Source organism: Thunnus albacares, chromosome 23, assembly GCF_914725855.1.
Source record: "Thunnus albacares chromosome 23, fThuAlb1.1, whole genome shotgun sequence".
NCBI lineage: Eukaryota > Metazoa > Chordata > Actinopteri > Scombriformes > Scombridae > Thunnus > Thunnus albacares.
In genome coordinates, this window is record NC_058128.1 from 15,616,111 (window position 1) to 15,636,863 (window position 20,753).

General features: G+C 39.5%; 1 long non-coding RNA gene across 2 annotated transcripts in view; it reads left to right on the forward strand.

Moving 5' to 3' along the window:
* The window catches only part of LOC122974879, a 218,118-nt gene that overhangs the window by 140,470 nt on the left and 56,895 nt on the right, over nucleotides 1-20,753 (forward strand). Inside the window, exon 5 of one of the 2 annotated variants that reach the window (XR_006400477.1) lies at nucleotides 16,746-16,762. The exons of the other annotated variant lie outside the window; for it this stretch is intronic. This is a non-coding gene — a long non-coding RNA (uncharacterized LOC122974879). Of the gene's footprint in view, nucleotides 1-16,745; nucleotides 16,763-20,753 lie in introns of those variants that run through there. 2 annotated transcript variants of the gene reach the window in all.

Consider the following 20,753-nt stretch of genomic DNA (forward strand, 5'->3'; position numbering starts at 1 on the left):
ACAGAAGGAACAGGTGTTCAGCAAGCCATCTCTCTCACCGTATGGTCACACCATCTATTCTCATTCACATTCCCTGCCAGCCTATCTCCACTCCACTGCCCCATGCCAAAATGCTGAATAAATTCAAGACAGGGCTACTCAATGTAAGATCTCTGTTAGATAGGTCATTTGTGTGTAACGATTTCATTTTATCACAGAGTGTGGACATTTTTATGATAGCAGAATCGCGGGTGCAAGCTGAGGATTTTACTCCTCTAATTGAAGTCTCGCACCCTGGCTACTCTTTTTTTTTAACCAACGTAGACTTTTGGGAAGGAGGGGGGAAGCTGTTCTCTTCAGAAATAAATTCAGTCATCCTTGTGTTGACTTAGGACTGTTTTCCTTCCTCATGGCACTTCCATTTGTGTTTAAGGCAAATACCCAGTGTCTGTGCCTTCTAGTCTACAGACCCCCCAAATCTTCTTTTAGCTTTATAAACGAATTCTCAGAGCTCCCATCAATAATCCTACCCAGATATGACAGGTTTTTAATTCTAGGTGGTTTTAATATTCACATCTGCTGCACCTCTAACAGTCTAAGTGCTGAATTTTTATCCCTGATTGATTATTTTAATTTATCTCTCTCACTGACTGGGCCCACTCATTGTCAGGGCCATACTCTTGATCTTGTTTTATCTTATGGTCTTACATTATCTGACTTGACATGTTCTAATCCTTGTATTTCTGATCACTATTGTATGTTTTAATTTGGTTTTACCTCCTTGTTTTAGCTGCTCATGTACACAGTTACGGTCTAGAGTTTTTAATTCTACCTCTGCCAATATTTCAGTAAAGCCTTTAACACTATCCCTTGTGAGACAGAGCCCTTATTATCAGTGGATGAGCATCTAAATAATTTCAATACCATCTGCAATTCTATCCTAGATGAAATTGCACCATTTAAAACCAGAGAAACTAAACACATGTCCCAGCACTGGATAAATGAAAACATTTGTGCTTTAAAACATAAATGTCATAAAGCCAACAAATCCTCATAATTTAACAACAGCATAGGTCTAAAATTCAGCCAGCAAAAAATGACCAGTAGTTATGTTTATGCTGTCTAGCGGCTGTAGTAATGCACTCCAGAACAACCCATAGGATCACGATATGCTGTTTTTTCACTGTTCAAATCACTGTTAAAAAATAATTGTGTTTTATGGTGTGACAATGCTGTGGGTAAGGTCTGGTTAGGTTTAGGTACAAAAACCAGTTGGTTAGGGAAAGATCATGGTTTGGGTTAAAATGATCACTTGAAACATGGTTTATACTTAAAGTATGCAACCTTTGTTGTCATGGCAACAGTAACCACCACATGTACGTTTTTTAAAAAAATGTCCCGACTTGTGGTTGGAAACATGAAACTGAAACATGAAACGGGAAATGAACAGTGGTCTCCTGCAGCAAAGTCTACATGTTGCCATCTAACTATCTCTCCACCCACCCATGCTGTCTCCTCTTTATAAGGCAGAAATCATCTTATCAAGTCACCTTATACTGACATCATCTGAACTGCATCCCTTCCCTAGGTCATAATTACTATAGCTGCTAAATGGCGTAAATGTAACTATAAGTCGTTTTTGCCAGCCTGAATTTTGCCTCTTTACTGCTGAGGTTAAAAACTCTAGACACGCCCACTTGTCCCATCTTATTGAATCTAATATCTCTAATCCCAAGATGCTTTTTAACATTGTAAGCTGTGCCACTGATGCTCCCCCTGTCCCTTCTGTAGACACTACTCCTGAAACCTGCAATGCGTCTTTAAACTTTTTTCCTCAAAAGATCTCCCTCATTCGTCAGAGTATTACCTCACCCATAGATCACCCGTTGGCCTGTTTGCCCACTAGGCCTAGTACTTGTTTTGATCTCTTCAACCTTCTCTCTCAGTCTACATTGTTAGAAGTTGTCAACAAAATGAACCCCTCCTCCTGTCCTCTGGACATCCTCTCCCTTTGATTTTTTTTACAGAAGTTTTTAACACAATTTGTCCTTTTATACTGAACATTTTAAATAGCTCCCTTTCTTCTGGTACTGTGCCCTGCTATTATAAAAAAGCTCCCCTGACTCAATTCAAAGGATTTCAACAATTTTAGATCTATCTCTAAACTTCTTTTTTTAGCCAAAGTCCTGGAGAAGATTGTTGCAAATGAACTTTTAGCCTTTTTGAATGATAATTCTATGTTTGAATCAACGTGTGGTGAAATCTTTGCCAGGGTAGGCAGTGATCTATCAATGTGGCATATGTCTACATTCAAACAATGCAGGAGCCCATCTTCATATGGGCAGACATCTTAATCGAAGAGGGGTCTTAACTCATGAGTCTTTTGGAGACCAGCTTAATTCCTCTGAGGTTTGTTTTATAAGCTTGGACAAGACAGGTGGAGGTTTGGATATATTTTAAACATTTTTGCCCTGAAACTTTGATGATTTTTTGTTTGTTTGTTTGTTCTCCAGGGACTTTAAGGTGTGGCTGATAATTTGTCTCCAAAATGGCAGCTTAGGTTTCTAAGACTGGTGAACTTTGGGGGAATTAAATTGAGTTTTGATCAAATTTTAATGTCTCTTCAATAGGTAGATAACACAGTTATCAAAGTTATACCATTCTTTATGCATTTTTGTGACAAAAAAACTTGGTATGGTTCATACTATACTGATTATACAGTTACTTTCAGTTATTAAAGTTTTGTCTTGGCTTAAGTAGGGTTTCCAGCTGATGCGTGTTCTTCTGGAATGTACCTTAAAATTTATCGCAGTCTCTGGAGATAAGGATGACCAAAAAAGGAGTTTTCTGGTCATATGTATATGGAGTTGTCTGGTCCTTTTTCTGATTAAATGACCCCTCATTTATGCTTTTAGTTCAGGCCATAATCAAATTATTGGCCAGAAATGGCCTCTCAGGAGGTCTCTTCAACCTCCATTTTTGTCAGTGTTTAATTTTGGTCAGTGGCATGCTGTCAGACCTCATATTGGGGCCTGAGTAAGGCATTCAGCCATGTCATTGTGGAATTCACTCAACTCAAAGTAGTTTGGTGAGGACTTCCAAAAACTTTTCCACGCCAAGGACCCTCAAATAGATAAAACAGAAACCTTTTGGTGTGGAACCCTATGATATGTCCTCCTGAGAAGAGGTATCCTACCCCTGGCAATAGAAACAGGTAAGTGAGGAAGTTAGAGTGTATTTAGTCTGTGAGATGATGGGGAGATGGGAGATGGAGAAAATAAACTGCACTTGGTTTTATTGTAGGCTATTTTGTTTAATTAGTATGAATTATTTTAGTTTAATGAAAATGAGAAGTTGGACTGAGTGGCAAAGTATGGACTAGTTTTATTTCTAAAGCCTGGAAAATTAGGCACACTAGACTGAAAAACACACGCATACAATATGAAATAAGTTTATTTGATGCATGTCAAGTAGAAGGCATACAGAATATACTAATATACTTCATGTTTTCCTATAATTTGTATATTGGTCTCACACCTATGTACATGGAAATTGATAGTCTGCCTTGTAAGCCCATTTGGGCTGGACATCTATTGAAGCAAGACACTACATTGATATCAGAATACAGAGTCATTTGGAAATCTGCAAGGAAGTCTAGTCACAGTTGCAGCAGTACAAAGAGCAAAAATCTAAGTGTATCTTTGTAATTCGAATATCACAAAAAAAAAAACTTCTCTGTTTGAAGTTACAATTACGCGTGAGGTCTCTTGTAGGTTTAATCTCGGAGTTAAGGCAAGATTAGGTTAATAAACAACTTTTTAGGTTACAGTTTGCCAATTTATGAAGTGGGAAGAGGGCTGAGGCAGGGTGGGTCCTTGTGTCAGTGTTGATCATTGCAGACAGTGTGAGTACCGACTATGCATGCGCAAATCTACAAAAACGTGGCCTTAGTGCAGACAGAGGCACAGATAACCTTTGCCTTAGCATTCAGGAACAGCAGTTTTTAGTAGCAAGCTTTGGCAAAAGGAGCATGCTTTACTTTTAAAACAACTATTCTGACTAGTTTTACTGGACTATGTGTAAATCTGAGACAAATAAGATCACACAGCATCAGTTTCCATTTCTATGTAGATGATACCCAGGTTTACAGTTATAACCCCAATAACTTCAGTGAATTTTTTTTGCTTATAAACTGTCTCAAGGACATTCATACATGGGTTGCTGAAAATTTCCTTCAACTCAACTCAAAAAAGACTGAGATACTTCTATTTGGCACCAATTCCTCCAGCACTCAAATTACAGACATATTAGGTTCATACTCTCTTCTTATTTCTCCGCAGTGTAAAAACCACATCAAATTTGTTATAGAGTTGTGTTTTTTTCAACTTAAAAAAATCTCTCTAATTAAACAATTTCTGTCTACCGAAAACCTTGAAACAGTCATTCATCAACAGTCATTAATCCAAAATGCAGCTGCCAAGATTTTAGCAGGTACCAGAAAAGGAGAGCACATCACACCTATCCTTTCATCTTTGCAATGGCTGCCTGTTAGTTTTAGAGTTGATTTTAAAATTTACTTATCACTTTTAAAGTCCGGAACGGTTGGGCCCCAAGCTATATTTCTGACCTTTTAAGTTCCCATCTGCCATCATGGGCCCTGAGGTCCTCGAATGCTGCTCTCCTGGTGGTTCCTAAATCCAGACTAAAAATGTGACAGAGCGTTTGCCATCAGAGCCCCCAGACTTTGGAACAACCTTCCAGAGGAGATTAGGATGGCTAAGTCTATCTCTTCATTTAAGTCTCTTCTTAAAACATACTGTGATCCATCTATCTTACCTTTCCCACACCATTTGTTTTATTGTTTTAATTTTTTATTGTTTTGTTTTATTACTGTATTTTATGTTTTATTACTTTATTTTTTTACTGTTTTATTGATGGTGCCATTTTTATTGTTTTTACGATTAACACTTTCATGATTCCTATTTGTTGGTTTTATCCTGTAAAGCCCCTTGTAAGCCTTGTTTTGGAAAGGTGCTATACAAATAAAGTTTATTATTATTATTATAATTATTAGATATTGTCTTGGCTGAGCAGAGTGACCACTTGACAGGGGGTCACTATGTGAACTTAAACACTTACGAATTAAACAACAAAGATATAATGTGTTAATTAGTGAGCTTTAGAGATGCTGGTGGGTGGATTTTTTTTACCCCTACGGCTAGGCTAACTTTTCTGCCCAGTTTCTATTCTTTATTTATAACTGTCTCCTTGCTGTAGCTTCATATTTAAAGGATAAGGCAACTTTTTATATTTTTCTTACTGCCAACAAATTTCATCAGAGCCAAACCAACAATGACCCTCATTCTACTTGCAAGTATTGTGTGTGTATCGAAAGCCATATACTGTATATCGTATTCCTCTGTGCAGTAGACCTCCGTTGTTGTCCAAAAACTATTAAAAACACAGTGAGCCACATCCTTGCACTGGGTGACATGTTTCTTCACTATGGAGATTACAGTCACGGTAGTTTGGTTTAGGTTTCAAAGACTAATAACAGTGTAGTCTTCAGAGAGTAGTTCTCCTTAGGAGTAGTCCTCCCAAGTCAAACTATTCCTTAAAAATGTATTGTGCAATGAGCTAGCAAAACACACAGTAGCTACATCTGAACTAGTGCAGAAGCGTGCACTAGTTCACAGGTGAAAAGGACAGTATTGATGTTTGGAAGTTCTCATTAGCAAACATGTTCAGCATTGCAAGAGCCTGGCCGCTCAAGGTCTGAATATGAAGCACTGACTTAAATAATACAAACTCAAAGACGTGATTTGATAGACAATGTTAGCCTCCTGGCATCCCTTGTACTCTGCATCTCTACAGTCCTCCATCCAGTGAGGGATGATGCATGGCCCACTCTGAGTTCTGTGGACCTGTTCTGCTGAAAAGAGCATTTTAGGGAAGAGGCCAGCCCTTGGAAAAATTGCCTCTGACATTCCCAGTGCCCATAAAGCATCCTTATGTGGTGCCCTGGTGGCCTTATGGCTAAGGCGCATACCACATAACTGCAGTGTCCACGGTTCAATTCCTGGATGGACTGTTGGGGGGGACCTCTCCTTCCTTGTCCCCTGTCTCACTATACTAACTCTCACATAAAGGCAAAATGCCCAAAAATAATCTTATATTGATAAAATAAAATAAATAAAGCATCCTTATGGACGGTACACACAAAAGCCTTCTCTTTTTGCTCTTTCAATATTCTGTTTAGCCTAATTAGGACCACGGGGGTCTGTAAATGTTTGAGTCACTGTGGGAACATGGAGGCCCGCAGGTGAAGATGGAGATGAAAGGATTCGGACAAATAACAGAAAAGATAGATTGGCCGTACATGCTTTGCACAACGCAGGGTTAATGTATCAAGACAAGGGGAGGGATGGTGAATGAAATGTGATGAGGCAGAAAGAGAAACAAACAAAGGAGAAAGAGAGAGAGAGAGAGAGAGACATGGATGGGAAAAGGCAGTGTGGGAAAGACAGCCTGAGACTAAGCTTTTAAGGCTCTGAGACAGCAAAGATGAAGCCAAAAAGATGAAGGGAGATGGAAAGCGAATTCCTTTCACCCTCAGCTCATTTGTCCTGTGGCCACAGAACCTGAGGATAGAGATACTCTAATGAGCAAGAAGAACACTTCCTTAACATAGTGCGTGTGTGTTTGTGTGTGTGTGAATACAGTTCAAACTGGGAGCAGCAGGAGAGTTTTCTTTCATTAAACTCACAGGATGACATGCTTGCCACATGCATGTACAGCAGCAAGCGTACTCCCGTGATGCAGTTTTGCTTCAGTGAGAACATACTTATATCGTGTGATGCTCATGTTCTTCACCATTTGCACTGATCTGCTATCATCGCAGCCTGCTGTGCCCTGAAGAATACTTCTTGCATTGTGATTTAAAACCAAACGTGACAGATTTCCCAACGCTGAAAGAAACACGAGTAAGAACAATAAAAAAATAAATAAATTCTGAGCAGCTGAAATTGAGCTGAAAATGAGGCAAAAGGAGGCTTATAGCCGCGCTCCCCAAGTGTCCTTGTGTTTTTGTTTTTCTCCGTATTACTCTGAGCGAAATTTTGAATAGTGAGGAAGTTGCATATAAATCCCTCATTATCCCTGTTCTTTGAGGTGAGGTGTATCTGTGTGTGCATGCATGAGTGTAAGTGAGCAATGCAATCAGTGAATACATGAGAGATTTCTATGTGTGTGTGTGCGTGCATGTATGTGTGTGTGTGGGGGGGACTTCTTGTCAGGAGCACATGTTCTCAAAGAGCCTCCACTACATACTGTATCCCCGGTGGGTTGATGAGCATTGATTGGCTGAATGAAATTATCAGATGCCGCTGAAGGCCACTGTATTCTATGTGTGTTTGTGTGCGCGCGTGCACACAAGGACACAGGTGTTTCTGTTGTTTTTATTTTTAATTTACTTTTTTGGGGGGCTTTTTCTGCCCCAAATTTATGATGGTGCTAGTATAAACACACACACAGTAGATTTATTGTTGTCAGATGTTGCTGAAGCCACCCAACACGCGTGTCTGTGTGTATTTGCATATGTGCCTGCACGTATGCTGGCGACGATGCCCTTGTAGATTACATGGGGAGTGCAATCTGTGTTTAGCACACTCGCCCTTAGAGGGCGGATTATGGGATAAACAGAGTGGCAGGCTCCTGTCACCACACACACATACACATTCACATGCACACACACACACATTGTAGGTACTCCTGCCGGGTAGTATAGTACACATGCAAGGTGAAGATCAGCTGACAGTGAGCAGTGGAAGTTGTGCACATACGCTGATGTTCATTTATCTGCATTTGCACATGTGCTGACTGCCTGATTAGTCTGTTGCTTACAGTATTTACACCCTGCAGGCTTGTTGTGGTGGAGTGTGTGTTTGTATGTGTGTGAGAGCGAGCAAGAGGATGTATTTTTACTATTTGCTGTTTTATTCACATTTGAACTGTATTGTTTTCTGTACAAACACTAATTATTTACCGCCACTCCACAGCTTACTGTGTGGTAGAGGGGTCTGAGTGAGTGAGTCATTCTCAGGGTTAATTGAATATGTGTCAATGAGGTAATTAAATGAAAGAGAGAAACAGGATTTAATATAAAAATTAATTTTATTTTGATATTTTGCAAGACTGTTTTCAAGTTAAATGCTGTGAGACATTTAAAGACAATATGAGCGAGGTGAACACATTAAAATCAGAGCTACTCGTGTGGACATGATCCTTTGTTTTATGATGACAGTATCAGGCAATTGTAGAAGACAAAAGTCTGCTATCTGTAAAGCTATAAAACCTCATTATCTAAATCACACTTGTCTCCTGTCTTTGGCCACTTATCCCTCTTTGGCCCTCTCATTTTCACCCTTGGATTCATTCGCACATTCGTCCACGTAATGACTCTCACATGCACTCAAATGCACATGTTGGCTTATAAATGCACACATGAGCTCGCCCACTGTTACGTCTGTTAAGACCACACACAGGCAGGCAGGCGCACTCCTCTCCCTTCCACCGTGATGTCAAGGACACTCAACATTTACAGGAGCTTTGATGGCTTTACAGCCGATGTTATTACTGCCTCCCTTCCTGCTCTTCCTACCTTCCTCCCCCTCCTCCTCCTCCTCCTCCTCCTCCTCCTTGTGTCATCAGCGGGTCTCAGCCTTTTGTATCCTGGTGTAATTAAGCACACAACAGGGAGCAGCTCAGCATCCAACTTTCAGCTCTGATTTGAAAGCGCTGGTCTCGAGCTTCAAGCCAAAACCATCTGCTCCTTTTTTAAAAAAGTAGGAGAAACTACATGTAATTTGAAACATAACATTAATTCTCACTTTGTTGTAACAGCTCCAGATGCTGTTTAGTTTATACTCCACAGTAACAGTAGATGCACATTGCATATTTTGATATTGTGTGTAAACATCAAAGGATCACATCGAATGGCATTGCTGGTGGAACATTAAAATTTGTTGTACTGAAGAAAAAAATCAGCTTTTTCTCTATATGAAGGACTCCAACCTACATGTATTTATTTATTAGAGGACAAAAAAATGAGGTCCATGTCATGTAGGTTGAACCAGCCAAGCGCGGAGCAGCACCTTTTCAACACATCATTTTTCTCTTTTGTATTGATTTTATGGTATTTTAACGCAGAAGGAGTTAGAAGATCAGGGAGAAGGAAAGTTTTAGCATGCCCGTAGGAAATGTTGCATTTCTCCCTTTGATTTTTGACATTCCTCTATCACACCTTTGATCTTTCTAAATGTCTAATCTAAATGTGCACAGCTGGGAGATGATGATTTGATGAGGAATTGAGTGAAGAAGAAACCTTTAAAGCACAAATTATAAAATGTTGCTATCTACAAATTGTAAAAAAACAAGTGTAACAGGAGCTTTTTTTTAATTTGATTTATCTATCGTCTCTATTGCTGAGGCTCCACTAATAAGGCGAGTTACACTTGTCAAATGCTGCCAGCTTAAATATATTTTTGATAGAGTTTAGTGTGAAATTTCGTTTGTGGAGAGCGAAATCAAGAAGTGCGATCAAAGCTGCAGTTTGTTTGGTGAAATCTAGACCGGTGGCTACGCTCCAACAAACCATTGCCATACAAACCCACACACATCTGATCACATGATCCCATCCAAACCTTCGCCCCAGCCTCTACACTGCGCTACACCCGGGGAGCCCCCGTGAGCCCCCTTTTTATCGGCAGCAAAGACTGAGAAAAAGAAGGGTGACAATTCATTTAATCCCTTCATGAATGCTCTTCTTCTCTCTCGGGGTGGTATTGAAAAGATGCTCCAGGCTTTCTCCCAGCAAAGCGGCAAGTGAAGATGCCCCTGTGAAATATTTTATTCAGGCGACGCCAAATTTTGTACTCTGCTCACACACAGAAGCGCACATACAAACTGCTGATTTTATGAAAGAGGCATCTTTGTCCTATATTTCCGTCTTGTAGCTGCGTGCACACATTTTCATATTCAGTAGGACAATATTATTCTAGACGGCAACTTTGAAAATTAAAGCTGAAGGTTAGTTTAACCACTTGAGCCTTAATGTTCCAATTGTTCCCCTTACATGTTCTCCTTAAGTAGCATTGAAGATGGATAAAAACACTTAATATCACATTCCCTATCGTCTTGTTCCTACACTTCACTGATGTCGTGTCACATTTCTGCACTGTACATATTCTAAACACACATGCAAATACAAACATCCTCGCACACATGGATGCTCTTTTCTCCATCGCTCGCTCTCTCTCTCTCGTGTTTTAGTCATTACCCGGAGACCGGCGATTATGTTGCAAACAAACACACGCACTCTCTTTCACACTTTCTCCATCCTGCCGTCTCACCTCATTAGATGTGTTCACGTGTTGGAGCACCTCATTCTCCTACTACCCACCCAAACAGAGGCCCTTACGTGAGTTAATGAAGTGGAAGTCCCCTGGCATTGTGTGGCCCTTGAACATGTTTCTACATATTGTACGTATCTCGAGTTCTGAGTGTGGGAGTTCCAGTGTTGTGTATGGTTTGCTGTGCTAGTAATTACAAGAGGTGTGAATGTGCTTTTTCACATCGTAATGCTTTTATTTAGCCCCAGCTACCAGGACTATCCATTTTACTTAATGACAAAGCAATTGACTGTAAAAACAACACTGCTCTATGTAAAACAAACAAACAAACAAACAAAAAAAAAACCAATCACCAGTAATTTATAAGTAATCAGATTCGGAATTCCTGTCAGCAATATTGCTACAGGCTCTGTGTGCCTCTTTCATCACTTATTTTCTTAACTTCCTTCAAACGTGGAACTCGTATCAATATTTTTACAACTTGTCAAATATGTTAATTAACAGCAATCCAGTATTTAGATCAAGTGGCTCATGAAAAATATTGTGTAAATGTGAGATATTTCAGTGTGTCAGATACATTCAGTAAATGTTTCAATTTTATACTGCTCATCTCATTCTCAGGTTGTAGCTACAGGTTGATTCAACTCTCACTAAAAGCGATGGTTATTGTAGATCTACATTGTCTTTTATCTTTTAGTTGTTATAACATTAGCGACTTGCAAAAGATGAAAAGTAAACCTAATCAGATTTGATACGCAGATTCAATATCCAATCCCAACCCTAGTCTAATTACATAGGCAGTGCCATTTTTTCATTTTATGCAGCAGTCTACTTACACTACGTAAAATGTTAGTTTTTTTTGAGATTGTGTCATTTTATTGATATGATGAATCAAATTGGAGAGTAAGCATGGCATTAAGTAAAAGAAAAGACTGTAATTGGTTTAAATAACCACTCAAGTTTAGTATAACAGACTGCTGTATCATCTGAGCCATGGAGTGCCTGTTGTGGATTTGTCCTTCCACTGATTTGAAGTCCAGATAGAAAGCTGGAGCTCAGGGTCTAGTGTGAAGAAAAGGATAGGTGACTGTGTAAATAAAGCCTATCTTTACACAGCTACGACCATAAAATAGAGATGGACTTCCAAAATACCATAGTATTCCTTTAAGTGCTGTTGTTTTAGGTGACATGAAGCAATCTGACCTGTTGATTGGCGAGAAGGCTAAGAGAAACGATTTGCCGGAGGGGCAAATTGTCCCATCCACTTATAATTGTAAAATCACAGAGCAATCAGCGGCGAGGGGCGGCCGGCACAAAAACAAGAGCCTTTCTATATATCGTGGAACTCATTTGGCCCAGTGTGAGCAATGAGGAACAGAAGAGAAGGAGTGGAGGGGGAACAAATGGAAGGAGAGGAAGGACAAAGCTTGGGCTAGAAAGCTGTTTTTTCTTTCTGTCCAGACATTTTTACTCAAAAACATCCCTCAGGTGCAGTACTTATTATGGAGCACAAAATTGCCTAATGTGCTTATTTCTACTGCTAATGCAGCAGGCAAGCAGGAAGACAGGGTATAGCTCTCCAAGGGGAAGTGTACAGTACAATAAGACCTGTAAGCACAATTTAAGTAATTAGATGGTGAGGCCAGAATTAAGGGCCCGTGTGTGCACACAAAAGTACACCACACACAGCGTGCAAATACACACAGAAACGGGACATAAAGTAAGCACACACACACACATACACACACACACAATTTGTGGTCATCTTTCCTGAATAACTCCAGTAGACTATGATGAAAAACAGCAATAAAAAGCACATTCTAGTTACTCATCCTGTTCCCACTTGTCTCTCTCCTTCTGTTTCCCCTTTTGACCTCTTTACCTCAAAGTCTTATTAACAGTGAATAATAATTTGAGTATAATTTTAACACCCACGCTGTACTCGGCAGGTGGCTACTCATCCTCTTGCGGTTTGAGACAAAGGATGGTGTGATGTAAATTTGGATGAGGTGGCAGGAGACAGAGAAAGAGTGAGATACAGAGAGAGAGAAAGGGAGGAGGAGAGACAGCACTGGAAACAAAGTAGGAGAAAAAAACAGAGAAATGTTAAGTAGGAGAAAGAGGCAGAATGAGCAATAACGAGAGAGTAGTGGCAACATGATGAAAACAGGAATAGAGAAGCAAAGCCAGGAAAGCAAAGAAGAGGGGGGAGGAGCAGGGTGGACAGTGAGAGGAAAATCAGGGAGAAAAAAGGATAAAGAAGAAGGGGGAGTCAGGATAGAAAGTATGTGGGTGTGTGATTTATGCCTGGGGAGCTCTGTGTCTCCCGGTGAGGCTGCCTACTGATTCCCTAACCTGAGAGGCAGAGGGGGGGAAGGGAAAGGATTATCATCATCCTGTACGGTAGCTTTATGGGGCTTTGAGACTGGGGGGAGAAAAAAAGTGTTTAAATCCAGATAAAACAAGTGAAAATGTGCCAAAGGAGTGAAATAGTTCCCCTTTTCCAGTGCACCTCAGTACATTTTACCTGATACAGAAGGCCTTTAAAACATGAAATATAAGACAACGAATAAGACAATAAATCATTTTGACATGATTTTTAAAACACAAAATGTTTTTTTTTTCTTTTGGTTGGACTTTGATATTAACAGGCATAAAATTGCAGGGTTTAAAGAGATTAAAGAAATTCATTTATTAAGAGGGCTCCCTCACTGCCCCACAGCAGTTCTGTTTCATCCATAATAAGGCCAGATCAAACGCACATCATACTGGTGTTAGACGCTCTGCTCTGTTTCTAGGATGATAAATATCATGATGTACACTGGAGAAACAACATCTCTTCTCTTACCTCATCTTTATTTCTTAGAGTTTTTTCTTTTTTTATTTTATGGCTCACAAGCTTCTAACTTTATCATTAGATCTTCTCTTCATTAAATGTTCAGAGATGAAAACTTCAAGATATAGTTTGACATTTTGGGAAACAGGCTAGTTTGCTTTTTTGTGGAGAGTTAGGTGGAAAAAATTGGATACCACTAAAATATCTGTTTGTTGAATATGAAGCCAGCAACCAGCTAGCTTAGCTTAGCGTGAGAACTGGGTGAAAGAGCTAGCCTGGCTCTTGTCAAAATTCAAAAATACATCTACTAACATCTCTAAAACACAATACTTAACACGCTGTTTCTCATTTGATTTAATATCTACACACACAGCAATGTAAACATGTTTTCAGTTGTGTGCTGTAGCTTCCTGCTCCAGTCTCTTGGCTAAGCTAAAGCTAATTTCCTTGCTCACTAATTAGCCCGCTATATCTAATTTGTTTAATCTGTACAAAAACTAAACCTTCAGACAGAGCCAAGCTAACTGTTTCCCTGCAAAGCTAAGCTAACCAACTGCTGGCTGTAGCATCATATTTAACAGACAAACATGAGAGTGGTATTGATCCTCCCTCTGCAAGAAAACAAAATTATGAACTGTTTCTTTAACAGAACATATTGGTTAGAGAGGGAGGTTACATGGGTTTAAATCACAGTTAGTAGTTGGTATTTTGCACAATAACACATACTGTAGCCACTTACTTTATAAGGGCGTGTTATATACTGTTGTTGTAATATCTCTTCATGGATGGATACAGGTCTATTTACCTTGTTAGAATAAAAAATAACCCTCGTGATCCATTTTCAGCAAAGTACAGAACACATCCACCGGTTCAATAGTTGTTTTCTCTGTGTATTTGCCATTACATAAATACTATGCATCAAGCCGGCTTAATTGCCTTGCCTAGCTGGATAGAAATACAAATACATGGTCACACTTGCTGAGAGGGCATTGGCACTTCATACATGCAACCATACAATATACACACAGAGACACACACACTGAACAGTGTAATTTCACACTTCCCTGCTAGTTTCTATTGGCAAACTAACACAATCTAATGGTCTCATACTGATCACACCTGATGAGATGTTATGGTATAGATTAGAACATGCTTGAATAGCAGAATGTGTGTTTGCTGAAAGGCCACAGTGTGCTGCTATAATGCACACCGGCATTACCTGCTGAGTGTTGACTCGTGTATGTGTCTCTCTGTCTGTACAAGGTGTGTGCAATTTGCTTTTGTGAGAGTATATGTTCTAGACGATATTTGCACATCTTTATCAGGATCCTGGAAGTCAACGTAGTAGCCAATTTGCTGTTTATGTGACTGTGCTCCTCTGTCATCCTACATTACCCATAATATTCCACAAGAAAGAGACGGTGCACATATCCCCTGGGACAGATGTGCACATACATATAGCACACACACACACACACTAAATAACAAAGAGAGGAGTCTGAGTCTATGAACATGCAGACAGTGTATCCTCTTAATTACCTCCTCTTCAGCTGCATCGTATATACTGTAAGAAAACACAAATTGATATAGCTGGCGGCCATCCCACTGCAGGCATTAGCACTTTGTTTACTGGTTGGTATGCTTATCCTAAATTTGTCATCAAAGAAATGATATATGATTTGGCATGCTGGTGTTTAAGTATGCTAGCATGCTCAGCAGACTGTGTGGAGCAGAATTTCAGATCACAATTTGCATTTATTTAATCTCAGGCCAATATCTAGGATGTCTTCAAAGTAATGTATGTTATTAGTGAGATGTAGTTCACAGACAGAAAGACAAGAGGAATCTCAAGTAACATCAATGACCGTCATGAATGCTTTAACATTGCTCTGTAGAAGTGATGGCTTTCACACTTACAGTACAGTAGGTCTCCATCACTTAAAAGTTCTTGCTGCTGACTTAGTTCAAAAATAGTAGGATCATTATGGATAGCCACATGACCAACGTGGTAATTTGGTACCAGCATGGGGCTCGTAAGTCTAGGAAAGGCAGGACATCACATATAGCCTGAAGAGAAAGCAGATCCCTCGTTTCAGTATTCGTTTCGTTTCAACCAACTTCTAGCAATTTTGACAAGAGTAGTGTAGCTCCTGTAGCTTTCAAAATTCATTTCTCAGAGACAAGTCAGCCAAAAGGCACCGCATTTAGCTTCACTTCTTAGTTTGTCGTAATTGGTTTGCACAATGTATGCAGAAAGTTCAAACATTATAGTCTTGAATTTAATGAATGTGGCTGCTTTTATTTATACTTAAGCCATGTAAAAATTATGGAAATGTTACTAGCACCCTGCCAGTATGACTCCTCTTGAAAAATAACACTGGGTTCTTTTTAAACATAACGCTGCATTTTTTTTCATTATATTAATTTGTAAATTATTTTGATTTAATTAATTTATAAAATAGTGAAAAATGGCCATCATAATTTCTCAGAAGCCCAAGGCGACATCTTCAAATTGCTTGATTTGTCCAACCAATAGTCAGCAACCCAAACATGTATGATGTAAAATGATAAGCATGTGAAAAGAAGCAAATTCTCAAATTTGAGAAGGCGTTTTTGCATGTAAAATGACTAAATAAGATCAATTGACTAACAAAAGTATGCTGTTGATCAACTAATTAATTAATAACTAGTTGTTTCAGCACTACCAACATTTAAAGCTGGCAGTGTATTTACCATTTACAGCCTATGTCTAAAACAGGCTGCACTAACTTGCATTGTTGCAGAGCAGCAACATGCTACAGTACATTAAATTTTTCTATCACCATTTCATCTTAATTCTTCCTTTCCCTCTGAGTGTGTTGGAGCAAATGATTGCTTAGCCGCAGCTTGAGAGCACCACTACTATGCTCTGTAAATGTTTGAAATAGATTGCTGTGCAACTGACAAATGCCACAAAGTCATATCTCTGGCACCTGTTTATTTACCCCACAGTATTTAGGCACACAATTTCATTGAGGGATCCAAAAGGATTTTATCATGTGTGCACGGTAGGTTTAAAACCATTAAAGTTAAGATCCAGCAGTTTGTGCAGCAGCTGATAAGTGGGACAGCTTAGCAACATTCAAATGTGGTATGTAATTTGTGCCATTTGAGAAGATTTCTACTTTAAATCAAGAAAGGTCACTGTCCATAGGATGGCAATATTCTGTTTGTGAGTGCTGTGTCACAGAATAGCTTATTTTCAAATAATTTTATGTCCAGTAGAAATGGGTAAATAGGCTTTCCACAAACTTTTTCTGAATTTCAGATCTGTGATAGTGCATGTTTGATGGCGGCAGCTCATTTCAACCGATCAAATTGCCACACAGTGCCCACCATTTTGTCATCCTTTGATGTGAGGTTCAAAGGGTTGCAAAGCTGTCAGCGGTTGTCTTCAGATACATCACCCGCAATAAACTGTGAGCTGAAAGCGAGGCAGACCTCTTGACGCTCACGCTTGCTCTGTTTCTCTATTACACTAGACCAAACAGACATTTAGAGCAAGAGATCTCAACCGCCGCAGACAGCAAGCAGCAGAGTTTTCTGGGCCTGTTGGAGGGGAAACATGGACGGTTTCAGGCTGGAAAATACAACGCAGCCAGGCAGCTCAAGGTCCAACACACACCCAAACAAACACACACGCGCGGTGATGGAGGGAGATGGTGGAAGATGGATGGTCAGGTCAGGGTGATATGACTGCAGAGTGGTGAGGGAAGATAAGCTGGAGACAGACGAGCTTCCCCTCTACCAGCCGACTGATGAGCGGGGGTCTTGAGGAGGGGAGAGGGTAAAAGGGGGAGCAGGGAAAAAAGGAGGTAGTGGTGAAATATCATTCATTATGGCTGCCTGGGAAGCTAGGATAGGTAGAGCTAGGAGATTTGAAAAGAAATTCACAGAAGCTAACAGCTAATTTGTTTGTTAGCTCGAGTGTAGCTCTCTGCAATGCTACAAATGAGAACTTGTAAAAATATTTATACTAATTACAATTACTCCACTTCTAACTCTCTCCACAGCAGTTGTAATCATTCAAATTGCTCATTGCACTACATCACCTCATATCCTTCCTCCTATTTACTGCGTTGAAACCTGTCCAACCGTTGTCACTTGCTGATCTGTGCAATCATCTACCATGACTGCTCTGCATGTTCTGTTACACTGCTTGAGTGTTTGTGTCTTCACAACAAGTAATAATGCAGAGGAACATAAACAAAATCCAACAAAACTCACTTCATCCGTGATTCCTCATCTTGTCACTCAGTAATGGTCTTCTCATCACCGATTTGTCTCTTCATCAAGTATGATTCTAGGTCTTTCCCTGCACGACTGATGAAGGAAGAAAAAGGCGCCAATCTTTAATTTAAGGTTTTGCATATAATTAATGCAAACAAGCTGTTCTGCAGAGACTGCGCCAAACTGTAGGCTTTGAATTATTCTGTTTTTTTCCTCCAGACTCTTGGAGTTCACTGTTCAATGAAATGATTGTGCATACAGGACACACACATTCTCTCCCTCACAACTTTGACTAACTGAAACTTCCTTCTCACAGGCAGGTGGCACATCTGTTTTTAATCCCACCCTACTCCTGCAGAATACTGAAAACATATGCAGAGGCAGCAGCTATTTCCTGAATGTGTTGCTTAATGCACACGGCAGTCAGTACATCACCTGCAATGCTCTATACAGTACATATTTTGCAGGCACTCATCATTGCCGGAGACGTGCGCAGCATTTTTTTTTTTATCTGATTGTCAAATCATCAGAATTCCATTTCTAATATTTTCTTCTTGGTAAAGGCTCGGGGCTAACATGGGCACTGACATCAATTAGGTTGTTGTCATTGTGCTGGGAAGGCAACCAAGCATTTTCTTCACTGCAAGTAAGTTGCTAATGGAATTTAAATTCCAAAGTCAGCAGAGTAAAAAATATTTAGAAAATGGTCTATTTACTATACAGCTTTAACACCCAACACAGTTCAAATATCTGGTCCATTTTGATTTAAAAGAAACTTTCACATAATAACAGTCATTGTGTCAGCAGTCAATGGAAAAGTCATCGAATCATACCCAAACTAAACAAGTAGATTAGTAAAAGTTATCCTACAGGTGGTGCCATTACTCAGCCGGTAGGTATACAACCACAATATGTCCAATTATGCTTTGGCTTTAACAAAGGGACATGAATAACAGTGTTTACTGCAGTTGTGATATACTTTAACAAGATATGGATTATAGCAACTTGTTCATCATCATAATTATATCAAATCAACACATTTATCAATTTGATGAGAGGACACTTGCTCAACATAGCTTCAGTTACATTTCTATGCTTAAAATCCAATGTTTATGCCCCCACAGTAATTTTGGGGAAGGTACATAGCAGCAACATAAATAGAAAGACCAGAAGACAATCTTTTCACTCACTATAGTCATAGTATGGGAGACAATATTAACACAATCATCTTTGCTTTTTTTTTTTTAATTTTACGTCTTGGAGGCAGCTCAACAAGCTGTAAACACACAATCGTCACTATAACTGTCACTACGCTAATATCACATATTGTCATGTAAAGCTGTTATGACAAAAAAGTTATCAAACAGTTGCCTATTTACACGCACAGCAGACACGAGCAATAAATAAATAATCACCAATAGCTAATTTTGAGCTTTCCACTAAAAACAGCTGCCTGCTTTCACTGGAGTGAAGGTTAATGTGAGTGATGAGACTAAATCAATACAATGAAGTTGTGGGCCATAAAACCAAAACAATAAGCTGAAAGATGCTAAACTGCTCAGTAGAGCTGAGGGGAACTGCAGAAATGAGTGATGACTCTCTGTGAGTTTGTCACTACAAATAGTCCTTTTATCTGTTGTTTATACAAAAATATTAATTAGTGCAGCTTTTCAAGTGAAATATTCTGATATTCAAGTAAAGGCAGCAATAAGATTATTTTGTTGTGTATATCTTTGAAATCTATTGCTTTCTGACACATCGTCCAAGAGCCACAATATCGCATGCCAACGAATGTAAAGACAGGGCTTTGGGTGCTCACCGTTCATTGTGGGTACATGCCCTTGTGAAGGATATTACATTATTGATTACCAGAGTATTTAACCACTACCAGTCTTCTATATTCCATTGTTTCACAGGCTGCTTTTAGACAAAGGCGATGAATTCTTCTCTATTCAATTCTATTGAACCCGTTCACATGGAACTCCACATTTTCCTGCTTTTACCATAAATGATTTAGTTTTAATCTTTTGCTTCTCTCTCTACTCCCCCTCCAAATGTCCCCACACCCTTTCTCTCTCTCTTCTCTCTTCTGATAATCTGTTGTCGCTGTTTGACAAATGCCATCACGCCGAGCCTCGAGGACACCGTGTCTCTGCTTAGAAAGTGTCCTTTATGAGGACATTGTACTGCAACATTCTGCTCCTCAGAAAGTCACCACTGGCAATTCCTGCACTGTGTTTACTTCCTTTATCTCAGTTAACTTTTTCTTCTATCTTACAGTAAAGTTAATTTCAAGCCACTCTGGTTTCTGAAATCTTTTTATGCCATGGGTATCCTGTAGAGGAAAGAAAACAACAATGTTTTCTTGTCACTTGAGGGTGGGCCCATCTCTAGCTCTCCTCCTCAAAGGGCCTCAGATGGCACACTAAGCGGAGTCTCAAAGAGTGGACGCCAACACAAGATGGGAAATAATAAAAGCAAAACAACAAACCGCAATGCTTTAAGCATGGCTGGTGAATCAAACTAATTAGCAGCTGAGCGCCTTGGATATTTAGTTAGTCATCTGAGAAGCCCATTAAAAGGCCCCTCTCATCCTCTCCTACTACTCTTTGCTCACACAGTAAATTTATTTCAGCAGGCAACACTTTGAGCATTATATTCTCCTATCTTAACATGTTTAGCCTAATTTTCTGGCCTCCCTGTTTTTACAGATCTTTTATTTGGGTCATTGGGATATTGAATCACAGTTGTACAGTACTGTATGTGTTGCTGTTTAATGGGTAACATCTTATTTAGCACCATCGCTGACCGTAAAAACTAACAGCATAATCACAGAACAGTGAAGTAGCAGTGTAATGGGCTTTATTGACTCTTAATTTGCACTGAAATGTTTCTTGGTTGTCTCATGGGGCTCTTTCATTTTCCTTAAATTGTCATTAGGTCTTGTATTCCTCATGGCATTGAGTTTTCTTCAGATTGATAGATAGATAGATATATGGCTAGACATATGGATGAATGGGTAGATGAATTAATGGATGAAATGATGGATGGATGGATGGATTGATAGATAGCTACATAGATTAATGAGACTGAATGAAACTGACTGTTGTTTATGCAAGTGCCCCAAATTGACGTATATTTACATTCAAATGACAGATGCCCTCTAGCAGCCTTAGTAATTATGATTGGATCAAAGAAGGATATCAAATAAGCGTTAGGGTTATATAGTGACATATAACAACATGCATAGGGAGGGGTCA